The sequence below is a fragment of the Grammomys surdaster genome, unplaced genomic scaffold (genome assembly GCF_004785775.1).
Source record: "Grammomys surdaster isolate TR1022 unplaced genomic scaffold, NIH_TR_1.0 98, whole genome shotgun sequence".
Taxonomy (NCBI): domain Eukaryota; kingdom Metazoa; phylum Chordata; class Mammalia; order Rodentia; family Muridae; genus Grammomys; species Grammomys surdaster.
In genome coordinates this window covers 7,785,918-7,805,693 of record NW_021604577.1, presented here as the reverse complement: position 1 = coordinate 7,805,693, position 19,776 = coordinate 7,785,918, and the positions used below count along the sequence as shown (strand labels likewise).

Below are 19,776 nucleotides of genomic sequence, written 5' to 3'. Positions count from 1 at the left end.
GTGTGTGTGTGTGTGTGTGTGTGTGTGTGTGTGTGTGTGTGTGTGTGTGTTCGCCTGCGTGCTTTTCTTCTTCCCTTGAAGATGTGAGATGTGAATGGCTTCTCAGCTAGCTGGTCCTTAGGATTCTGGACTTTGTGGAGCTGCGAGCACAACGTATCCATGTAATTCATGTTGTGTGGTCGGTTACCTTAGGGGAAAAAAAGGCGCAACTCGACGGGGGTGGGGCAGATCTATGAAACATTCTGGAAAGGAGAAATAGAAGCGGGGTGAGGAATAGAAATAAGAATATTGAAAGACCTGAGAAGAGTTTTGGAATCTCCCGGCTGGCTCTTCAGTTTTCCGGCACGAATCTGGAGATTTCCCACCTTTTCAAGTCATCTTGTTGTTTCTCTAGTGTTTTGTAAGCCTCTTTCCAGCTAGCTGCGTGTGTGTATGCGTGTGTTTGTGCGCCTGTGTATGTGCGCGCTCCTATCGGATGCATTTGACAGTCTTTTTTCCAACTGCCCAGAAGCAAACGTGTTAACTCAGAGATGCCCCTCCATACCCAGGTTCTCGGAAAGCGTGGAGGACACCCAGACCCGTTTTCCTGGCTGGATTCCGGGAGGCTGCTGGGCAGTGAACCCAGGTATATGGATCACTTAATCCAGAGGCTTGGGAAGTGGCTGTATTAACCAGCTTCCAGGTACATCACAAGGTCAAGAGAGGGACTTGAAGCTGTAATCTTTCCCTGCATCTTGACTTTCCTATTTTGGTCCGAAGAATATGAATGTGTCTGTCCACTACATTTGAAGCCCAAACTTCAGCACTCCGAGCTGGTTTTTACTGTACAAACAAGGTAATGAGGATTGCTTTTCAAACTGCTTAAGGAATCTCCGACGCTTCCATAGTCCTTCCAGGACTCCCTTACTCCCCAGCGAAATGTCACCAGCTTTTGAATTCCAAGGATTTGGCTGCAGGAGAACTTGAAGGAAACGTGTGCAAAGGGCTATGTGAGAAAGCGACTGCTCTCTTTGCCGGTGGGCTGGTGGGCTTCCGGACCGGATCTTGAGAAGGATCAGTACTGTTTCTCCCTCCCGGTGCGGTTCTGGGAGTGCTTGTGCAAGTGTGAGTGCGCGCGCGCCCGGCTGAGAATGTGTGAGTGTGTGTGAGCGTGTCTCTGTGTGTGCGCGGCCGCCCTGCTTCTGCCCGCTCCCCGGGCGCGGAGCCACCGGTTTCATGGGGCGATTTGCGCTGATTCCCCACCCAGCGCGACCTGAGAGCAGCGACGGCAGGGGCAGGAGCCACCTCTCTGACTCCCTAGGATGCGGGTGCTGAGCTATGGCAAAGGGCAGCGAAGTGATGAGCGAGACCCCAGTACGACTGTGAAAGCCACCTGGAGCCACCTTGCCTGGATTTTACCTGCCGGCAGAAAGTCTTCCTATGACCGTCTTTCCCCCTAGAGGCACCAGGTAACAATGAAGGACTACTTGCCTCACCCACTTTCCTTAAGGTCTTGTTTCTAGCATCTTATCTGCATTGCAGGCTACTTTACTTATTAATGTTTTGAAAATCATTAGAAAGGGCTGGGTTTCCAAGGGCGCTTGCTCAGTGAGGGGATATGCAGTTTCTGGTACATAAAATGTAAGTGTATGTCTGGACACATTGTGGTAGTGAAATCTACCTATCTATATGTGAATACATCAAGCCCGAAGATAGTTTTTGAAAAGGGCCAGGCTTGTTGAACCTGTCTGAAGGTGCCAGAGATGAACCCTCATGTTTCCTTCAGGCTATGGTTGCTGCGGACCATTTGGTAGCCAACCCTCCTGATACTGAAGTGAGATCCGGTGTTTGTTTCCCCGCCCCCACATCTATCAAAGAGCTTTTATTTTTTTTCTCCCCGGGACCCTTTTACCTCCTGTACCAGGTTGTTTTCCTTCCCTTGTTGTGTACGATCTTCCCAGATCCTTTTAGTAGTTGCGAATTAAGCATCTGGAGACTTTGGTGTGAAATGGAGTTTTCTTGGGACTTGCTTAGCATGAAAAGGAATTCATTGTCGTGTGTGTGTGTGTGTGTGTGTGTGTGTGTGTGTGTGTGTGTTGAGACTAGGTGTCTAACTGCCGGCTTTGATATTTGATGTAGCAGAATCGATTCATGAAAGAGGTCGTTTTTATATGTCTAGCAGAACGAGGCCAAAACCCAGTAGCCACCACCCAGCCCCAGCCCCAGCCCCAGCCCCAGCCCCAGCCCCAGCCCCAGCCCCAGCCCCAGCCCCAGCCCCAGCCCCAGCCCCAGCCCCAGCCCAAGTGACAACATCAGCCCTAGCCCCACCTGCTTTATCTCAGAGGCGGACAGAGGCTTGTGTCCCAGTATTGGTTGTTTGTGTACAATAGGTATTTTGAAAATTCTATCTAGTGCTTTGATTTAAAAACAGGTTGGATTTGCGACTGCCTAATTAACATACTGGATCTGATATGTGAAAATGGAGATTCCATTCACTTGAGGAGGCAGAAAAATTTAGTTAACTTCCAAAGACCCTTATCCTTGGACCTTGTTCATTCCATCTTCTACTCACACCGTTGCCCATTCTCTACAGAAAATTTCACTTCCTTCTCGAGGGCACTTGAATTAACGTCATAAAGCTACTTCCAAAGTAGTCTCCTCAGTGTCTAATTCCACAGTGAAGATGGTCTGAAATTTTCAGCTGAGGAGTGCTAGTCTCCCGCCTTCAGAACTGCTTGCTGGCAGCACTCCACAGAGGTTTGGCCTGGTGGGTCCGTGGTTCTCTGCTCTAGGAGGCAGAGACAGGGACCGACCTATGAAGGTGGAGCTAAGTGTGGGGTGGTGTCTTCTGTTCCCTAAAGCTGCTTAGGAGGTGCAGGGAGACTGCCTAGTTGTCTTCCATCCCCTTCGTTTCTGTAGATATCCATATGATGGCATTCGTAGATTACAAGCTAATGTGTAGCTGTTCTAGTTGTCCCTGCACGCTGACGTCCCAACTCCTCTGGAGTCTAGAATTGCTGCTGCTGCAGCCTTTGCAGGGTGGTGGTGCTACAAGGCCGTGTATGCAGCGGGCTTTGGGGGCTGGGCTCTATCTACACTGCAGCTGGCAGGTCTGCTCTGACACTACATGGGGCGGGGCTGGAGAGCTCAGCAAGCATCCTGGCAAACAGTGGAGCTCATTGTGGCTGGGGTGGCTGCCCAGGTCTGAAAGAAGGGAGATTGGAGATGAGTAGGCTGTGGTGTTTGAGCATGTATTATGACTAGATTCCCCCCACCTCACTCCCGGCTCCATATGAATATTCAAGACCATGTGATGAAGGCTGGCTACAAAAATTGTTTGACATTCAAACATTGCATGATTTACCAGGATTGAAACCTTGAAGCTAAGTGCATATTTCCTACATACCTACTCTTTCTCTTCTCCTTTCCCAGATTACATCAGGTCTTTTGCAGTCCTGTTTCCACCTTCAGTTAAAACAAACAAACAAACAAACAAACATAACCAGTAGCATATATAATCAACTAATCTTGCACTTCCAACATGAAGTCTAGAAGAGCCACTTTTCATACAGGCTTAGTGTATAACTTCAATTCAGAGGAAGGATATAGAGGTTAACTCAACTCAGACAGAAAGACAATCTTACTGTCTGAGGTCTAATGAGGGGAGAAAAAGTATCATTGCCCAGATTCATAGTGGAAAATAAAATACTAAAAATAAAAAAAAATTGAAAGAAGTAAAGAGAATTTCACCTCAAATATCTTTTATTTTCTAACGAATTTGAAGTTTTCTATCATTCAAAAAATCCTACATACAATGCTGCCTTAGGTGATAAACATCAAACAGAGAGATGCCTTTTTGTTTCTTGTCCTAAGTTTGTGTGCAATATCAACAACATAATAATTTGCAAGCAAATCACATATGAAGACAGCCAGAAATAAAATTTCTGGTGAAGAATGCTGGTACTTGAAAAATACATATCTCTGTTTCATGTATCTTTGGCCTTTTCTCACTTTAGATTTCGTCTTTTGCCAGTCAGTTTTTATCTTTGTTGATCCATTCCTCAGAGAAGACAAACAAATCTGTAAACCAGGCTTTAAATCCTCAGAAGCTCAGACAAATATTGTGGTTTAAAAAGGTCATTCTTTTGTGGAGTTAGGTTAAATGTTATAAAGGTATAGAGCTAACATAGGGTGAAGAAAGAAAGATAGAAAGAAAGAAAGAGAGAGAGAGAGAGAGAGAGAGAGAGAGAGAGAAAGAAAGAAAGAAAGAAAGAAAGAAAGAAAGAAAGAAAGAAAGAAAGGGAAAGGGAGAAAGATAGGAAGGAAGGAAGGAAGGAAGGAAGGAAGGAAGGAAGGAAGGAAGGAAGGAAGGAAAGAAGGAAGGAAGGCTAATGCTAGCTAAGGTGTTTCTGTCCTGCTTGTTAGACATTATCCCTAGGCAGAGTTGTTCTGGTTCATTGATGGGTTACAATACCAAGAACAAGTTTCCCAGCCAGGAACTCCCACTTTACAAATCATTTTTTAGTCATTGCTAATAGGAAAAAAAATGGGAAATATGGGACACACAGGAACAGGAGGGAGCAGAGTCAGCTTGAAAGGAGATGACACATGATTCCATCTTCTAGATGAATTCCTTTCAATGATTTTCCTCTTCTCTTTGAAAAAGTATGACCTTGAACGAGACCCGTATTCTGTGTTTCGCAAACCTCTTTTTAAAAAATGTAATGCATACAGAAGCATTCTCATACATTTCAGCTTTGATATGAGGCTCCTGTACAGGTTTGTTGAGGGAAAATAAAAAAGTTAATCTACTTATGTCTTTTACTGATATCAGTCAAAAGTAATTTCTTTCCTCTTCCTCGGAGAAATAGAAAGAGATGAAGGTATCTGAGAGAGAATGCCCCACCCTTCTTCCTTTTTATTTTTGTGCTATTATTTTTTCTCTCTTACCATTCAGTGGATTCTTGGTTATCTTCTTGTGTCACTGGTATTTAAGCATAGTCCCATGTTACACGCACCTCCATCTTTCCTGAGGGGACATCATTTCCCTTTGTCCTTTTAAGCCAGTGCACTGCTGCTTGAAGCACTTTTGGCTTGGTGGTTTTGCTGAGTTTTCTAGCTAGTGAAATTAGGACCAAGCTTTCTGCTGACTCTCTTGCTGTGCTGTTATGTGGTAAGGATGAGATACTTGCTATCTAACAGTGTTCCTGTCTATCAGTGAAACTATTGCACAGCAACTACTCAGGTCTTTATTCAATTGCACTGAAAGCATTTTTGCTAACACTGAGGAAAGGGGAAGAAGAAAGCTCACTTGAAAATTTCTAAAGAATAAACTAGCTAACCTGTTTTTGTATTCTAGTGATTTTGTTTTACTCAGAGATGAAACATACCGGTATATTTTTCAGGCTTTCTTTTCCCTTTCTTTATTTTTTTTTTATACAATAAAAACAGTTCTAAGCTTTATGGTACACGGAAGGGTAAAGTTTAGAATGTAGGCCTCATGCATATGAGTGTGACTCGAAGATATACCACCACCATATTTTGCTAAATCAGTCCAGTGATCCATGCACACATTTAAGTTTTGAGAAGGGATCCACTTATTCAGATTCCACAGCTTATACCCTCATTTGTATGCCTTCCTTTACTCTTAGAACCTAAGGAAGCATACTTTGTAGATCCTGTGGTGTATGCATGGTGCTGTTAATAAGCTATTATGTTTATAATTTTAGAAATTGTTTTAGCTAGGGGTAAACCATTTTTTATTATACTACATCATCCTAAATTATAAAGTACTATGATACCCTCAATAAATACAGTGAAAGAGAAAAATTTTATTCAGAAATAGTTAGTGCTAAATTTAAAGCAGTTATTATTATTATTTTTTTTAAAATTCATAGTGTTCTGGCAGATACTGCTCTGACAAAAGGCTTTCCCCCAAGCTATATGACAATTTAACAGTAATTACAAATGATAAGTAACAAGTGATAGAAAATTACAATGTAATTACATGATTATATAAGGTAGTATCAGGGCACCAAAGCCAAGTAAAGTGCACGCACAGGGACAGGGCTTTAGTATTTAAGCTACATAAAGTATTTATAATATTTATCTCAAACTGATTTTGATAGTTCATATTTCCTAACCTACAGGGTTAGGTGGAAAATCACCTTGTTACACAGGAAATGCCAAGGTTACACAGGAAAATGCCAAATGACCAATTTCTTCTTTTCTAGAAAGTAGAAATATATTGCATATTATGTCTTATACTCATTTTGAATACTCTTGGAATAAATAAATAAATAAATAAATAAATAAATAAATAAGTTACATAATATATTGGAAACACTTTCAATGGAGTTTCTTAGTTTCTTAGAATTAATGTTACAGTTCCTGTGAATCATGATTGCAGGATTTGGAAAGAAAATTGAATCTATTTTTATATTTTACTACAGAAAAGGCTCTAGAAAGGATATAGTAAGATGAACGATTAAACTTGAGTGCTTTTAGCAAATGTTGGGAAAACTTTCTGAATTCTTAGGAAAAGTTTGACGAAAATAAGACTTTAAGACATTCTCAATCACAAGGAGTGTGTTTAATTTAAACAGGAACAGAATCCAAACAACACTGCTTATCTTAACCTACTTGCTTTGCTCTTTTCAGCTCCATTTAAGAAGTACTAACAGCCCAGGAAGGAACCTTATAATTATTCTCTAGAGGGCATTCCCTTTTGACTTCTCCAAATCAAAGATGGGCTTTCCCCATGCTAGCTAAGCACATAGTATTCCGCTGAGCTCACCCCCAGCCTCATTTGCTGTCCCAAAACAGCTTTTATTGGACTTCAGTGACATCACATCCAAAACTATAGGGTATTCACATTAAAGTGATTTACTACTGGAAGCATATTAACTACATGAAAACTAACTTTTCCTTTGCTGTCTGTGATCAAGTATTTTTCTCACTTGATTTTTTAAACATTATTTTTATTAAGAAGAATTTTGAACACTTTACTACAGCTGCTGTAACTGATCTTAATACTTGCATGTAATTAAAATGGAATGAAAGCAAAAAGGAAGGGGGGGATGGGATAGTGGATTTCTAGGGAGGGGAAATGGGGAAAGGGGATGGTATTTGAAATGTAAATAAATAGAATAGCCAATAAAAAATTTAAAAAGAAAAAAGTAAATATATATATTCAAGCAATATTAAAAGAATTGGGAAGACTTTCATGATACCATGCAAAAGGAGAGAAATTATACTATACCCAGAATTTTATTAGCCCAGGATATCTGGACACTGATAAATATCAATTTATTGATTTATATTACTAGTAAACATAAAAAAGTAAACATTTTATGAAATAAAAGTGAAAATATTTCCATATCATAAAGATAAGTCATGTATATTTACTTCTAAAATAATTTTGTTTAAAATATTGAATGCTTTAATTGTTTTCACACAATACAGAATACTCCTTTACTTTTATTTTACATGTAAGAATTCTTGTCTGCATGTATGCACATGCAACATGAATTGTTTATAATTTATACATAAACACTGATCCATTGTTGTGAATGAAGACATATTAATATGCATAAAGACATAGTAATACTAAAAGTCACAGATCATTTAATTCACTATATCTCATTCAACAAAATTATATCTAATTTAAAATTGAAATTGTCATGCTATTTATAGGAAGTATGGGAGATAGGAAGTACCATGTGCTGTGACATTGTGAACATATTTTTCTAATAACATGAAAGACATTAACACATAAGTTAGAGATACATTTATTAACTGATATTTGATCCTCTTTTAATGTATATTTTGTAGTAGATTTGAAAGTAAATATTGGAAAATCATAGCTGTGTTTTGGAGGGATTGGTTTTATGCCATGGGTATCAAATGATATTTGAATTTTTGTAATTTATGTTTAGCGCTGTGCAACCTAAACTGAAAGCCCTTCCACCCCTCTGACCCTCACTTTCCTCATTTATAAAATGTGTTTTTATGACTTTAGGCTAAAATTATCTTCTAACAGCTTTAGGGTGATCAAATACGGGAACTTGGGTGTCTTCACTGTGGTTGTGATCTTCTTTACCTTAGCTGTCATAAGCCTAAGGGATGAATGATAAAGGTCATGAAAAGGCTTTAAGCTCTATGATTGGAATAATGAAACTATGAGGTTACAGTGACAAGAGGAAACACAGTCAGTGTGCTTAGAGGTCAAGAAGAAGATGCAAAATAGGGGATTTGCCAGGATTTAGGAAATCTTGGGAGCTGGGAACTCAACAGTACATGACCTACCCTTAGTATATGTTTTGACTCCTGATGGACACAGAACTATGAAACTTCTAAGGGTTTTGTTTGTTTGTTTGTTTTGTTTTGTTTTGACATATTCTCAATCTTATATTCTTTTTCTGGCTTCTCTGCCAAGTTTCACTTTGACTAACCTTTAGTAAATTCAGAATCACTTTTATCGAATGTGGTTATTCTATATTTCTATTAAGTATGTCATAATGTCGTACTTTTGGCATCCCATACTTTCTAATTAATATTAGCATAAGGGGAGGTAATTGTCATACATGGAAAGCATTATTACTGATACTGGCACTTGGAGCATTAGAAGTGAATTGCTTCAGACCCTCACTCCATAATTTCTTTTCTTATACACACACTGGTTAGAGACAATTTTACTTTATTGCTGTTAACATTTTTACATCTTCTGCTCAGTAATGTTCGGTGTCATTAGTTTGAACAGACTTTTTTGACAGATTCTGGATTGTTTGTTCCACATGTCATTGAAGCATAGAGTCAATGCCAACAGCCAAAACAGATTTTAATATAGACATCACTTCTACTTTCAGGACACAGAGTAAAGAGAACATACGTTTGTACTTATGTGCTCTCTTTCTACCGCAATTTGAATAGAGCCTTAGAGTCCTTAATACATGCCCCCAAGACAGTGATGAGATGAAACTTATGTCTGCTTCTAAGTTTAGAGTCTAATAAAGAGTCTGAGATTGTTTTTTCAATATTCCTATTACATTCTTTACTTAAAATAGTCAAGTTACTTAAATATTTCTTACTATACACCATACATATTGTGATAATGTTCTTAATGAGCACCTTACAAAACAATGATACAGAGAAAGGCAAGAAATGTGTATTACTCACTCTTAAATGGTTTAGCCAGATGGATCAGGTATTTTCTGATATAAACAAGAATGATTATAATCATGTTCTTTATACTCCTTGATGATTATTTATTTGCTATTTAGTACATTCATAGAAACTCATAACCACGTCTCTCTTAAGATACAAGTCAAAATTGTGTCAATACTATTCTAAGAATGTTTCAGTGTACAGTAACAGCAAGCTGTCTTTCAGAGTGAAAAAAAAATGAGAATAAAATAGCCTTGTTGGTAACCCCATATTGACCTTTAATTTACTGCCAGACATAGGTGGCTTATTTCTAGAATATTAATTAATTTGTTTACATGGTCTTTTTAAAAATACAATCAGCAACTGGGCTCCAAGTAGCCTCTTCAGCTTCCTATGAAATGAGTTCTTTTCTAACAAGGTGAGAGAAATTGGAACAAGAAGTGATACTGAATCTTCCCTTTCCTACTATCCCTGAAGAGATACTGACTATGAACCATAATCTTACATGCTATTCTTTTACTTTTAAAAGGCTTTACTTACAATGTGAATGCAATTGGTTTTCAAAATTGACACCTCAAATGTACATATAGCCAATCCTTTCCCATTTCCTCGATGTCACCATTGTATAAGCTCATGATTGCAGAGGGTCTTCACGGGCCATTCCATTGCATACTCCAAGAAAATCACCTGAATTTTTCTTCTCCTTCTGCCTCAACTACATGATTTTTATTCAATTTATTTCCCCTGATGTGTGTATATGTTCAGTCTATCTGTTTCACTTTGTAACTTCCAAATAATGTTTTATTAATAAAATAGCACAACTCTTGTCTATGAGAGAGCCCCAGGCTTAGTAAAAGTCTTAACCATGCCTCTGACGCAACACATGTTCTTTGAGGTCATATAGGTTATATGAGACTCACTGGAAACTACCAACTTGTCATAAGTATTTTGTAGTAGATACACGTCAGCATCCTCGCATGGTCTTGTCCTCCGGTTCCTCTGGATTAACTGTTGTTGATTTTTATTTTAACTTCATATTGTAGACCTACAGCTTCATCATGACCATCTCAGTGTTTAACACATCCAAACTGAAACTCAAAGCGTTTGATTTTAGGTGGTCACAGTATGAAACTAACAGATAGGAGGGTTAGAACTCAAAGATAAGTACTCATGATTCTAAGAAGGGAGCTGACTTCTATTTCTGGAGATTTCTTTTGTGTCCTTCCTCTCATGATAGTATGGTAAGGGTTACTACATGTATGTTCTCCATATCTCATTCTTTGATGAGGCCATAGTTTGAATATAAAAAAAATTATCTTTATTTCTTTTGCTTTTACATCAGGTTATACCCTGACAAATTTTAAATTTATATGTCTATGAAAGACTTTATGATTATCTGTTAGAGATTTAGGATTTGCTAGCTTGGGGAATTTTTAATCGTTAATTTAAGTTATGAATATATGCTAAAACATATTTTCAAACTATTTGAATTTCAAATCCGCATCTCCAAAAGGTTTAGGCAAGTTATTGTAGAGTCACGCATATGTCACAGGTGGTTAATAGAAAATATTTCCTATTAACTTATTCCTAGAAGAGAAGAATCAGAGAATTTAAGATAATATGGGACTTAGATCATATATATCTGTCACTAAAATACTGTCCTCTGTGTAACTATGCCCTGCATTTGACTTGGCCTTCTTTTCCCTTTGCCCTGAGATTGGTGTGGGCTATCAAAGCCATCTTTAGTGAGTGTTCGGGTTTAACTCCTATTATGTTTTTCTCTTTGATCTAAAACTAGAGAAGAGTCCAGTAATAAAGTAATTTCTTTAGATTGAATAATTCATTCTGATGATAATTTGTCAAAGTCTGTTCATAAATTTTAGAAATTTTAAAGACAGATTACTTCTAGAATAAATCCTCTTGTGTGAACTTATTTGGGAATCTACTTCCTTTCATTTGGAGAAATGAAAATGCACGCCAACCTTTTTAATCTTACTGGGGATTTGCTTCCTTTCCTTTTGAATGAACATTGACCTGTACCTTACTTTTTGAACCTGGATGTAGCAGAAGTGCTAGAGAACAGTTTACAACCAAATTGTGTCAAGACAATGTGGTTTTCACTTTTTCCCCACCTGGGAAAATATTCCTAATATGTAAAGAAACCTGGTAGTTATGTTCCTCTGTTGAGGTACAGTAGCCCATACAGCATCCAGCATCAATAGCCAGGCACATTGATGAGGGCACCTGAGAGCATCCAGACACAATTGAGCCTTGATAATTATAGTCACATGAATAACCTCTACTGCGGGAAGCAGAAGAACCAGCTAGCAAGCTGAGTCAAAACAAAATCATTTACTGACAAGTCATGAACAATGAAAATGGGTGTTACTTTTCACCGCTGCATTATAAAGTAGAAATTGATTTTTGAGATGTGTGCCTTGGGTAACAGAGCTGTTAGTCAGACACCGTGGGTCTTTTGGAAGAAAAAAAAATACCATCATCTTTGAAAAAAAAAACTTTTCAACATGTGTTTACTTAAAACTTGCCTCCTGTAGGCATACTGTCTTCAGTCTGTGGTTTAATATATTTCGGAGAAAGAATGTTTTCTCTTTCTAAACTTTTAGGAGTGCTTGTTGATTCTACAATAGGTTCCTTGTCTAAGATGTTTCCTAGTGTTGCTGAATATGCACAACATAAATTGCAATTATCTTCATTCTAACGCAGCCACCTATGACTGTATGTGAGACGCTTCCATGAAAGGGTCATCTTCTCTCAGCTGGGTCCCTGATATCAATGTAATACTTAGGAAAAAGTCAGCCTTGTTTCTCCATGTTGCATTCAAGCTTGATTTAGTCCAGTTTGACATTTTTGTTTGCAAAATTACATGGTCTCACTTTTTCTTCTAATTTTTCTTCAGTAGTTCAGATTTACTAACCATTTCCTCAGGAAATTTATGCTCGAATTTCACTGTTTCATTATTATTTAAAGTTATTTAATAATGTTTTTAATAACATATCAGACTAAACTACCTGAAACTCTCATAATTTATAGATATAATAAGCTATGGAGTTTAGGTCATAGAGAAGTTCACATAAATTATTTTATAATAGTTACTATAATTTATTTATAAAACATCGTAATTAAAATCAGTGTTGTCATAGTTCATTTTTTTCCTCGTGGTAAACAAAGTATGTTTGTAAAGAAATGCATGAAATTACATTTCATGTTTATGTCATTTCTTTCAATGATAAATTTGAAAGGATTTTTGTTATAGTGAATATGGAATATTTGATTGCAGTCTTTACTATTTCTTACTGTGGTTTTAAATTGTAATATTAGATAAAGTAATGTTAAACTACTATTTGTTATTTCTACTAGTAGTGAATTCTAAAATAGTAAAGTGGATGCTCCGTATAGTTCTTATGTCAGTATATATATTACAAATTGATTATGTAATATTGTATGAATTAGGTTCTTCATCTGTAGAATGGGGCCAATACTGTTACCTACCTTAAAGTCTTAGATGAAAGATAATGAATTCTATGAATTTCTCACATTAACTCCCCAATAACTGAATGAAACCATCAATTATTGTTAATAAATTTCATGAGAAAATTATGACCTTATATACAGAAGCAATGTAATTGCTTTCATAATCGTTGCACCTTTGTTGAATTGAGGAGGCAATATAGTAGGACTTTTAGCTCAGGCTGTGATATTTGGTTTGATTGACTCTTTATTGCAAGTACCTTGCTTTTTTGACAAATCTCAGGAAAGAAAAAGCCTTTTAGGATAATATCAAGAAGGATTTTGCTTTCCAGATTTAATACATAACTTTGTTTTCTAAAAATAAATTTAAATGTAAAGATTGTGGAAGTCCAATGTAATTAACTATTGTTAAGTTAGTTGGGATAGAAATTTAAAAGGAACATCTTAAATAGTTTGTGATTTTTAGGGCATGGCCAGGTAAGCTAAAGATAACAACTATTTTATGTGCTGTTTATGGCTTTGAAGTTTTTTAGGAAACTTTTGAAGGGAAAAGAACATATGTATAGTGTTACAGAGATAAATCCATATAAGGTAGTTTAGGAACAGTAATTTTTAAGGAAAATATGACCCTCTTCTTTGGCTTATGCTCAATAAATTTTAAAGAAATAAATAACTTCTGTTATTATTCATGAAAGTGGGCTGTAATTTAGACACACTTAGGCTAACTTTGTCCTCATGCTTGTCTCCTTAAACTTCTCCTTTATTCTTGTAATGTCTTTAACTGAAAGCTGAAATACCTATCTGAGGATCCATATGATTATATAATTTTAGCACATATTCTTCATTGACATAAAATTGATAAATAATTTATGTCTAATGCTTGAATTTATCCGGGAAAAAAGTTCCTTTTATCCCAAATATTATTTTTAACATTATATTTAAAAAATGTGGGGTGAGTAATTATCAATGATGCATTTTTGTTCAGGTAAGAAAGGAGATTAGAAAGAATTTTGAAGGTAAGGCAGAATTTCAGTGAAATATATCAATCTTGCTGGAAAATATGTCCCTTGGATGTGCTGGTTGACTAAATGAATTGACATTTGCTTTGATGTCATGTGCGTTTTAAAATGATGGCTTTAGCAGGTGGCTATAAAGCACAAAGTTTATTTATATGCTACAACAGGAAGAAATGAGTTTCCTTTTATAATCACAATCTATATGCTGATATTTACACTTATTGCTGATATTTATAACCTTTTAGTTTGAGTAGTACACACAAACAAACATACACAGACACACATGTGGACACACACACACACAAACACACACTACTCATCCTTGAACTGTGACAGGGGGAGCTTTTAAAAACAGTGTCGTTTGCCCCTACCCTGAATAATTACATTATCTCTCTCCTCCCATGTTTTCCTTCCAATTCTTCACATGTTCCAAGTCTTAGAATTGCGTGTATTATTTAAAATATCTGTAGACATCAGGAAAGTAAAAGAAAATCATGCTTTGGGGGTGGAGGTAGAGGTAGGGGGAGCAATAGAAACCAAACAAGTGATTTGAAGGGAGGAATGGAAGAATGGGGGTATTCACTAGGGGTAGAAAAGGAATAAAGAGGTGTTAACAAACATTGGTTCTTTACAAGGAAGAGAAAGGGAGTGGACTGAAGTGTCCTTATGAAGGTTTTTTTCCTCTTTTGTCTCTTTTCATATACCATTTGTGAAATGTCACTGATGTTTGGAATAAGAACTGTCAACTTCTTGAGCTGACTTCAAACATGATGGGAAAGTTTTCTTGGCTAGTGTAGTAAGTAGAGGCATCCTTGATACTTCTTAGATGGAAAGAATTCGTGCAAATTAGATGCACTTGGAAGTATCACTCCCATTAACAAGTTGTTTTAATCACATGATCATATAAACTTGCAACTTACTGTATTTACAATGTAATGACTAAAGAGAAATTCAGAGCAAGGTGCAAAATGAGTCTGATAAGTATGTTGGTAGGTCTAAGCTTGTTGGGATCCAGGTTAAGTAACCACAGTCTTACAAACATAAGATTTTTGCTTTCAGTACCTAGGCCTATGAGGACTCATTTAGCAGCAAGAGATTCTTTTGATGCTTGTCCCATAAGAGATAGAACATCTTGGTGCTCTCCATGGCAAGGGGATTCTTACAGCAGTGCCTGACTCAGCTTTGGAGTCATTGAAAGGCAAGAACCAGTCTTTGAGCTGGCTTTACTCTTTGGTGCTTCCTCTCTGAGACGGGACACAGCGGCAAGATAAGTTCACATCATCACAAGATAGCACACCAAGGCAGAAGGAGAAAGACAAAGAGAGGAAGGAAAGAAGAGTAGTGTCAGAAAAATGCAAGAAGTTACCTTGCCACGGTCCCCCAAAATGTCCTCTTCATCTCTAGTTCTGTGACTCCCATGTTGCTGTAATCACAGAATTTGGAAGGAACCAAAGTCCTGCAAATTGAGTTTTCCATCCTCCCTCATTTCCACTTATCTTTCCAGCTCTGCTTTTTATTTTTACTTCTCTTCTTTTTTCTTTCTTTTTTTTTTTCCAGGATTGTTTTCTATAAAAGGCCACTCCTGTTTACAGTGAAACTGAAAAGCCAGTAAAATTTGATCAAATGTTAATATTTTGCTTTGATTGTTAAGTGTTGCCTGACGGAAGATTCCCTAGCAAGCTCTGCTACTTTAGGCACACAAATTGAAATTTGTCAAGCCAATCTTATTGTAAACTTTTGGAAGTGAGTAGGTTTAAATAAATTTTATTCCAAATGAAGTTATATGTGTTTGGTTTCATTGAGAAATTAATTAAATATTAATTAATTAATTAATTTCAGAAGTAATTAAATAAAATCAGCCTCTTGGTCAAGCCGACTATCTAAGCTGCAGAGGCTCTGCCTAGGTCAGCCTCCATGTTCTGAGCCAGAGGCCACCTGCACGCAGCAGCTAGAAATGACCAGCCAGAAACACCAGCCCTGCCACCCAGGAGACGCCAGTGTGGGAGATGGTTCTGCCAATCTTCCACGCTGTCTCCACAAGGCAGGGCATTGCCCAGATCATTTCACCATTCATGTAGGCCCAGTAAGAGAATGAGACTCTAATGCTTAAAGATTAATCAAAAGCTTTATATGTTTGATAATGATTAATAACAAGATGCCCATACGAAGAGAGTTGTTTCCCAATTAGCTAACCTGAATAAAATTTATTACCCACGACTGCTCTCCATACCTGTGTGGCTCTACATTCCTCCTACATCTCCTCTCTAACTTTTTCTCTTGCTTTTCCTCTTCCTCTCCTAACTCCTCCCACCTTAGCTCCTCCTACAAAACCCTGTACTATCCATTAAGCCTTGCTTTACCCTACTATGTTAGTGCACTGACAGCCTAGTTACATATCTGTCTATCAACCACTTATCTTCCATCCAGCTACTACACAACCTCATGTAACTAGTTGCCTTAGTTAGGGGTTCTATTGCTGTGTAGAGACCACATGACCATGACAACTCTTATAAAGGGAAACATTTAAATGTGGGTTGTCCTGTAGTTTCAGAGTTTTAGTCCGTATCATTATGTCAGAAAGCATGATGGCACAGGCAGTCATGGTGCTTGAGAAGGAGATGTGAGTTCAACATCTGAATCCAAAGGCAGCAGGAAGAAAGAGAGACACTGGAACTAGCTTGGGCATTTGAAATCTGAAAGCCCAAAGTCACCTGTAGTGACACATTTTCTATAAGGCCATTCCTACTACAAGTCCACACCTCCTAATATGGTTCACTAAACATTCAATATGAGTCTATGGGGCCATCCTTATTCAAACCACAACACTATTTACAGAACACCAAAAAGTTGTCAATACATATGTACATATATACCTTTATATGCTATGAAATCATAAACGTATACATTCAGATATTTTCTCTAATAAAAGATTCTAATAAATATACTATTTGCACAAACAATATGCTTATAATAATACCACTTTAAACATTTTATGATAAATTCTTAGCTGAAAAACAGTGTGCATATAACTATCTTTTATTATTTATAAAATAAATTTAAATGAAATTATAGAAGAGAAAATGGCAAAGGCTTAACCTACACATAATTTGAAACACACTGGCTAAGGTCATTTTCTTTTTATAAAACAAAGATCATTTATATGTTGTTTCATGATCATAATTTATTTCTCATGATTCTGCAAGATAAAATTCTTCATTTTGATTAACTTATTTTCAGGTGTCCTACAACTTTTGGTTAAAGAAGTATCTTATTTTTTTTAAATCAAGTTTCTTCATGATTTTCTATTATCATTTAATTTTAAGATCATAAGTGACAACAGCAGCAAGGTTTTAAGCGAAACAAACAATCTCTTTCTGTTGAATTTCTGGAAAAGAAAATTCAAACCTTAATGATGGCAGAAGCTGAGGTATTCTACAAGCCCCGCCTTGCATAGCTGAGCTCTGACTTATGATTTAACGCCAAGATCACATAGTAACTGCAGTGGTATAATAATAATAATAATAATAATAATAATAATAATACACTCTAACCAATTAAGTGTCAGCTAAAACTAGGACATGTAGTGAGTTTACAAGTAAAAAAATCTGTGTTTGAGTTTGTAGTTAAATGGCATATCTACAAAGTATTAAAGAGGGCTGGAATGATGGCTCAGCAGTTAAGAGCAGTGACTACTCTTCCAGAGGTCCTGAGTTCAATTCCCAGCAACCACACAGAGGCTCACAACCATCTGTAATAGGCATCCTAAGTTGTCTGAAGACAGTGATAGTGTACACACATACATGAAATAAATAAATAAATCTTTAAAAAAGAAGTAATAGAACATACCAATGTATTACATGCAACTCTATCATAATGCAGTTTCTGGTATGTGTAACTCATATTTAGTGGTTTGAAGAGGACTTAATAATAAATATCTATCATTATTACTGCAAACTGCACATGAAAATAAAACGAGACAGTGTCTGGATTGTCTCGCCTTATCTATTAGAGTATTGCTTGTCAGTTTTACATTTTAAATGCACTCAGCACACTTTGAAAGAGATTGTATATTATCTAACAATTGACTCTTGGTGAGGTTCAGTATTGTGGAGGTAGAAGTGTGTAAGCCCCATTTTCGTTGTTATTTTTCAGTCAAAGAATTCTATACTTATTAAACAATTATGATGAAAATCCAAATCTATATTCTGTATAGGACGGCATTTGATGGTAGCCTTTACAGAATGACACAATACAGTTTACCAATGTTTAGTCTAATATAATATGTTGAATAATATGTTAATTATAAGCTTCCAAATCATCAAGAAAAAGTGATTCCTGGACCTGTTAATATTAAATATTTTGAGGTATCATGTTGTGAAATGCAAACATTCAAAATTTGAAATAATACCACCTACTTTTTTATAGTGTACATATCATGTATTTTATAGATGAGCATACTTTAGAATGCCAAACTGTATTCTATGTTTTAACTGTAGACTAGGTATTATATTCATAACCTTTTAAATTGATTTGGATTAAAATTTAAATTACTGCTTGTTTTTATGCAGTTAATTCTATTAAAGAAATATCATTGCTATTATTTGACTAAAACTAAAAACATACTGCTCATAACTCTGAACAAGGAGTATGTGCTGTAATTGATACCATCATTTATAATCTATTCTAGATGATTCTTTAGAGGAGGAAAACATTGAGCAGGAAGGTTATCAGCAAAAATAGAACACAGCAAGTAATTTAAAAATAGCATTCTCCTCCCTGTCTCTTTCAATCTGGGTAAAACATTTACCCTATGATTTTATACAGGCTCCAAAAGTGCTATTAAAGACTCGCTTTTTATTGAGGTAACTCTGAGCTATTCCAAATATAACCAGTACCAGTCTACAGTGATATATTTTGTTTAAACAGTGGTTGAATTCTCAAACACTTATTCTGTATCAATGCTCCAAACCTTAACTTGAGTAAGACTTCTGACTAAACTAATACCAATAGAGAGAAAATAAAGAAGCAAGAAATAAAAATTAAACCGAATAACCAAATAAAAACAAAACAGTGAATCTTATTTCCTTTCATATACTATTTTAACATTCACACAAATGTTTTATAGTTTTACTAATTTTATTCTTTTAAAATTTTATTTGAAGTGTAATTATCAATTGTTTTTTTAATTTTCCTTAGTTTTAGCCTAATTAATTTTCTGTTAATACATTCTTAAATATTCTATTTTATATTTGATAGGATCTTGCTATGTCAATCAAGCAAGGTAACCTGGACTGTCTGATTTTGAACTCATAATTCTTTTACCTCAGCCTCTCCAGTGCTGGGATTTCAGTCATGTGCCACCATACCTGCCTTTGGATAAAAAAAAAATTTAATTATCAGCAATCAGTTGTCAGTTTACCAGTTAATGAAGCAACTTTAAAGATTTTACAAATACACACACACACACACACACACACACACACACATACATTTACACACACACATACAGATATATATCCTACACACACACACACACACACACACACACATATATATATATATATATATATATATCCTACAGACATACACATGCGCGCGCACGCACACACACACACACACACACACACACACACACACACATATCAGAAGACAAATTAGTTTATGGTTCAGTTTGCTCCTCTCTCCTTTGTGTGGCTTCTGAGGATGGAACTCAGATGGCCATTCCATCATCATCTGTGCAGCAAATGCTTCATACACCAAGCCATTCCACTGGCCCCATAAGTTTTTATATTGCTGATTGCTTTTTATACTTTTGTCATAACTAAGAGACAGATATTTCACAGTATACTAATGAACTAAAAAGCATTGTTCTGTTACAGATTACTGATTTGATATAGCTCTATATTTAACTTACGCATTACCTTCATTCATCTTGATTTGAAATCAAAGTTTGACTTTGGAATTTATCTTATTATATAGTTTCATAAGAAAAGTTATTGTGATGAAGCCTATAATATCAAAATACACTTTGTAAACTGCATAATAATCAAAACTTTAATCAATAATAAATGCATTTCATAATCAAATATGATACTGTTCCTTAAATAAATATATATATATAAATTAT

The 19,776-nt window shown here is 36.3% G+C and overlaps 1 protein-coding gene across 2 annotated transcripts in view; it reads left to right on the top strand.

Moving 5' to 3' along the window:
- The first annotated feature begins 62 nt into the window (after positions 1 to 62).
- Positions 63 to 19,776, top strand: part of Lrfn5 (leucine rich repeat and fibronectin type III domain containing 5) — a 285,456-nt gene continuing 265,742 nt past the window's right edge. For both annotated transcript variants that reach the window (XM_028782248.1, XM_028782240.1), the window contains exon 1: positions 63 to 1,448. The gene's annotated coding sequence lies outside the window, so the exon portion shown is untranslated. The remainder of the gene's footprint in view (positions 1,449 to 19,776) is intronic.